This window comes from Apostichopus japonicus, chromosome 8 (genome assembly GCF_037975245.1).
Source record: "Apostichopus japonicus isolate 1M-3 chromosome 8, ASM3797524v1, whole genome shotgun sequence".
Lineage (NCBI taxonomy): Eukaryota > Metazoa > Echinodermata > Holothuroidea > Aspidochirotida > Stichopodidae > Apostichopus > Apostichopus japonicus.
Window position 1 is genome coordinate 30,550,631 of NC_092568.1, and position 5,581 is coordinate 30,556,211.

The following is a 5,581-nucleotide window of genomic DNA, read 5'->3' on the forward strand; positions in this document are numbered from 1 at the left end:
TACTGACAATATTCATTTGTCTTAAAAAGACTTGCTAAAAAACTTGATTCCGCCCGGGCTCGAACCGGGGACCTTTCGCGTGTGAAGCGAATGTGATAACCGCTACACTACGGAATCACTGTTGTTGATGATCTTCTATACCGTCTCTGATATTAACACTAGGAATCTACACCCATTATTAAATTTTTGAATGGATGGATATCTTTGCATATTTCAAGTAGTGTCAAAGAAATAACATTGAAACCCTTTTTTTCAGGTTAATGTTGTGAATTATATTGTTTGTGTATTCTTTGAAATTAAAGGAACTGCAATCAATTTAGACTCGGAACATAATATAATGACTTATCGAAATTGAAAGAAAACCAGATAGCAACATTAAAATATTTTGCTGGTCTCTGAAATATCCTGTATGTATTAGGATACATGTGTTCTATTGGCTTCAGACCTTTAGAATATGACCAGAAGGAATTAACTATTAACTTCCATTTCCACAGTGTTTTATAAGTATTGCTATCATGTAATTGTGTTTTATTGTGTGAAAACAACACGAACAATCTCTTTGTAGCCACACAACTAACCTTCTTTGCCTCATGATTTAAATATAGCATGTATTTAATTATGCGTTATTATTTGTCAAGGTATATATGTCTGGCTATCCCATCTATTTCACTGTGACATTTTTCACTGGAGTAAAAAAGAATTGCCAAAATAATTGATTCCGCCCGGGCTCGAACCGGGGACCTTTCGCGTGTTAAGCGAATGTGATAACCGCTACACAACGGAATCACTGATGTTAATATTATTATCATGAAGGTAAGTATTTGATAATGGATGAGTTTTTTTTTACAATAGATAAATCTGCTAATCCCATCTACTGACATTATTCACTCATTTTAAAAAGACTTGCTAAAATACTTGATTCCGCCCGGGCTCGAACCGGGGACCTTTCGCGTGTGAAGCGAATGTGATAACCGCTACACTACGGAATCACTGTTGTTGATGATCTTCTATACCGTCTCTGATATTAACACTAGGAAACTACACCCAATATTAAATTTTTGAATCGATGAATATTTCAAGTAGTGTCAAAGATATAACATTGAAACCCTTTTTTTCAGGTTATTGTTGTGAATTATGTTGTTTTTGTATTCTTTGAAATTAAAGGAACTGCAATCAATTTAGACTCAGAACATAATATTATGACTTATCGAAATTGAAAGAAAACCAGATAGCAACATTAACATATTTTCCTGGTCTCTGAAATATCCTGTATGTGTTAGGATATACATGTGCTTCTATTAGGCTTCAGACCTTTAGAATATGACCAGAAGGAATTAGCTATTCACTTCCATTTTCACAGTGCTTTATAAGTATTGCTTTCATGTAATTGTGTTTTTATTATGTGAAAACCACACGAACAATCTCTTTGTAGCCACACAACTAACCTTCTATGCCTCGTGATCTAAATATAGCATGTATTTCATTATGCGTTATTATTTGTCAAGATAAATGTGTCAGGCAATCCCATCTATTCACGTTATTCACTGGAGTAAAAAAGAATTGCTAAAATACCTGATTCCGCCCGGGCTCGAACCGGGGACCTTTCGCGTGTTAAGCGAATGTGATAACCGCTACACTACGGAATCACTGTTGTTAATATTAGTATTATGAAGGTTAGTATTTGATAATGGATGAGTTTTTTAACAATAGATAAGTCCGGCAATCCTATCTACTGACATTATTCACTCGTCTTAAAAAGACTTGCTTAAGAACTTGATTCCGCCCGGGCTCGAACCGGGGACCTTTCGCGTGTGAAGCGAATGTGATAACCGCTACACTACGGAATCGCTGTTTACGGTGAAATCACGAAAGAGAAACACCAAGTAAAGACAGAACATATATTTTCTGTGTTTTGTTGTTGTCCTTGATTGTATTGCGATTGGTATGTAGTAATGATGACTGTTACGTGTTGAGATCATATATACGTTTTTCAGATGCGCAGCAAGACGAACTTATCAACACGAGGTGAAGAAAGTACTTTATTTCCAGCCAATCAAAATACTAGATTAGGTCACGTGATAAAATGGACCGATCGGTCTCCAGCAAGATTACTATATTCCCAGAAATGAATAAAGGCAAAGTTAAACCGCGGCCGTTAGAAGATACTGTTATTAGTCCAGGTTGTAACACTTTTAATTGTCGAGTAATGAACCTTTACACAGCATACATTAATGTCATGAATTAGTCCAATACAAACACAGAGATCACTTGTTTACAATGCATTTCAACTGTTAGGGACAATTGGTGTTGGATGTCAACTAATGGTATACTCAGTTGTATATATCAACTTTAAACAACATGTTTTGAGTGAATTTTTGGGTTCACATTAACATTTAGACCAACCCTGAGGAACTGACGTCATCATCAATTTAAACTTAAAGGAGCATTACTGATCGTAACACATTGTCGTGTTCCGTGAATGGATGGCGATTGCGTAGAGAAAATGTCGGACGGATTGTCGAGTGCTATTTACCATCTATTTACATCTTCGAAACAGAAAATAGTCCGTATGGAAATACGTGGATGACTAACGTACAATATTTACATTTACTGAGTGTGGCTTTAACAAGATCACAAACGTTCTTGCTACTAAACATCCAACCTCTTTATGACGGTTGCTTTAACTATAACGTCGACAATCTCTTGCATCTCTACCTTCATGTGAAATTATATAGTTACTTTGTTAAGTCTCTATCAGCAAGATAGGCACCCAGCTAACGATCAAGTCATCATAGAAGCAGAATTACAACGCAGAATTTTGAGGGTTTTGGGGATTAAATAATGAAAACTTAAAATGGGGAGAGTAACACACAGGCAACTCGGCAGATTTGGTAAATATAGGGAATTATTGTAATTGGCGTGCGCGCTACAATATTGGCATTACTTGCCAGGTGAACGTTACTTACATGACTGGAAGTTGAAACTTAAAAGTTTCGTATAGTCTCAGTTTCAGAGGCTAACTTAACTGCGTAGGCAACTTATTCTCTTCTAACTATCATAATCTGAGCCTTTCACGGCGCTCACAAGCGCCCTCACTTTGTAGGTACCTACATGACTATACCACTGGTGTGTCGTCCTCCCAACAAATAACACCATGCATGAACAACCGAAAAGTTTTTCATGATACTGGAAGCACTCCACGTGCACTACAATACATCGTATTTGCAGGCAAATACAGTTTTATTTCGTTTATATTAGTTGTTTCTTCCCAACATATATACAACAAATGTAGCGAATACGGAGAGTTATGGAATGTGCAAGGAAGTGTATCAGGAAACCCTTGTGGGCTTATCAAGTGATACACTCCCTGTCCATAGAGTACACAAATAACTTACAAAAAGAATTAAGAAAAGAACTAAGAAAAAGAGAAGAAATGAAGAAAAAGAAAAGAAAGAAAAAAGTTCTAGTTTAGGCCTAGACTCTGCTTAGTCTGCTCAGCGACGCGAATCAGCCTCCCTATACAAAAATAGGAAAATGCTACGGCTGTTATAATTTCCTCCCTTTTCTACATAAGCTTGGCGTTATCACTGGAACGAATCGCTCATTGCGTGATGAATAGTGAGGATCGACACAGCGCATTTGGCAAAGAAAAATGGGCCGACACGCCTAGTTTAGGCCTAATTGTACAATTACTCCACAGATGACCTTAAAACACAACAGGACACGGGATAGAATTACTTATTGGCAGCTGCATGCCCCAATTATAGGCATTAAAACAATAACTGTTCCAGGACTGACCTCCATGGTCTGGAATCAATGAAATCAACATCTAAGGGATACGTGAACATAACGTCTCCTGGGAAGGTGTGGGGGTATCAACAACAAGTAAAGGTAAACTCGGTTATATAATATCGACACTGGTTCGAATACATGTGCTTATTATGTCGAATTTATGTGAACAAATATAATTGCATTAATATAGTCTGCATACTAATTAAAAAGCGGAAACGTGTAAATTAACAACCAAGGCAAGCCTAGCTGTATATCCTTTCATGCAGAAACGTTTAAATTAACAATCAAGGCAAGCCTGTAGATCCTAACACATTAAAGAAACTTAGATATGTTTTCGGAAATGAAAATAAGAAGAATCACATCTGCATAGTCATGAAATAGTAGGCCTAAACCGAGGCCATGCCATTTGGCTGGGAGCCCGTAGTGTGTTTTAAGTGCTGTGTATGTAAAGTGACTAGTTTCACGACATAAGGGAAAGGTCATTATTGATCTCAATACCCCTTTTAATAACATGATTTTTGTTGTACCGCTGTGTTCAGTTGTGGAGATGCTATGTTAAGTGCAGCAGGCTCATAGCCACAGTTCCAATTTTGAGGCACAAATGTTGGCTGATGTCCGTCTGGGGGGGGGGGGGGGCGACTAAGGGGAATCCTCCCCTTTGAGGAATTTCTGTTATGATGAAGGGGATTTTGGTTCAAATCTCATATAAGCACAGTAGTAAACCGAATGGATGCTCACAGAAGTGTACTGTTATGCAATTCAAGACTATAACCCTTAGAGACGAGGGGGTGGGGGGGGGGGGTCCGGGGGTCAGTGGTACAAATGGAATAAATCGAAAATATAATACACGTCTACCTTTATGTAGACTTTGAAGTTAAGTCTTTACTTTTTTATGGTATGTCATTACTGGATAGTTTGGGGATCTATGCTTCATTTGAATTTGCAGAAGCGAAGGGGGGAGAGCAAAGAAGAGGTCTGTATGAAAAGTACTGAAAAATATGGGCTCCATTTGGGAAAAAACTAAATTTAATAGAACGGCAAAAAACCAAATATAGTGTATCAAGAAAAAATAGGGTTAACCCGTTCAATGTGACGGTTAATCTGTTCCTGATTGTTCTATCGTAAACCTGTTAGCTTGTTTGTTCATGGGACTGTTCAATCGAAAAACCGGAAGATTGCTTCCCCCCGTGTTTATTTTCTTCTTCTACGGACACCCCCATACACATATGATAACATCATATATAATATAGTAATATATGATGGTTTGGTCATGCATGGTGCAAACAGCAAAGTTACAACCATACTAATCAATTCATGACACTATATGACCTCCGATTATCTGTACTTGTATTTAAACTGAGCACACATACAAACAGATATAAACTGAAGGTTGAAGTTCGACGTTTTGTTAAGTCATTTACTCTATATGGGTTGTTTATTTATTGTAAGAGGACACATTAACAGATAATAAAAAGTTAATACTCTGAAAGTCGGTTTCATCCGGTTCTAACTGGTTAAATCTGGATTCAATAGAGTTTGCTGTGTTGCTATCAACCAGTTTTTGAACCATAGTGTCAGGGTTAAGATTATCGTCTATGCTGTTGCTATTGTTGCAATGAAGTTGTGTATTTCGATTATGCAGCGGCCTACCTTGCTCTGAGAAAATTATATATAAAGTTGTAGCTTATTTTTAGTGCCAAAATACATTTACGCAGAATAGCCGCTAGATCCCCCTCCCCCACCCCCAAAATCAAATACAAAAACAGATACAACTCTCTCAATGGTGCCA

The 5,581-nt window shown here is 37.4% G+C and overlaps 5 non-coding genes across 5 annotated transcripts; all 5 read right to left on the minus strand.

Annotated features, from left to right (window-relative positions):
- Positions 1-44: 44 nt before the first annotated feature.
- Trnav-cac (transfer RNA valine (anticodon CAC)) lies at positions 45-117 on the minus strand. Its single transcript has one exon. It is a non-coding gene; the product is annotated as a tRNA-Val (tRNA).
- Positions 118-713: 596 nt separating this feature from the next.
- On the minus strand, positions 714-786 carry Trnav-aac (transfer RNA valine (anticodon AAC)). The gene has a single exon. It is a non-coding gene; the product is annotated as a tRNA-Val (tRNA).
- Positions 787-916: 130 nt separating this feature from the next.
- Trnav-cac (transfer RNA valine (anticodon CAC)) lies at positions 917-989 on the minus strand. Its single transcript has one exon. It is a non-coding gene; the product is annotated as a tRNA-Val (tRNA).
- Positions 990-1,573: 584 nt separating this feature from the next.
- Trnav-aac (transfer RNA valine (anticodon AAC)) lies at positions 1,574-1,646 on the minus strand. The gene has a single exon. It is a non-coding gene; the product is annotated as a tRNA-Val (tRNA).
- A 128-nt stretch (positions 1,647-1,774) lies between these two features.
- Positions 1,775-1,847, minus strand: Trnav-cac (transfer RNA valine (anticodon CAC)). Its single transcript has one exon. It is a non-coding gene; the product is annotated as a tRNA-Val (tRNA).
- Between the last annotated feature and the right edge of the window lie 3,734 nt (positions 1,848-5,581).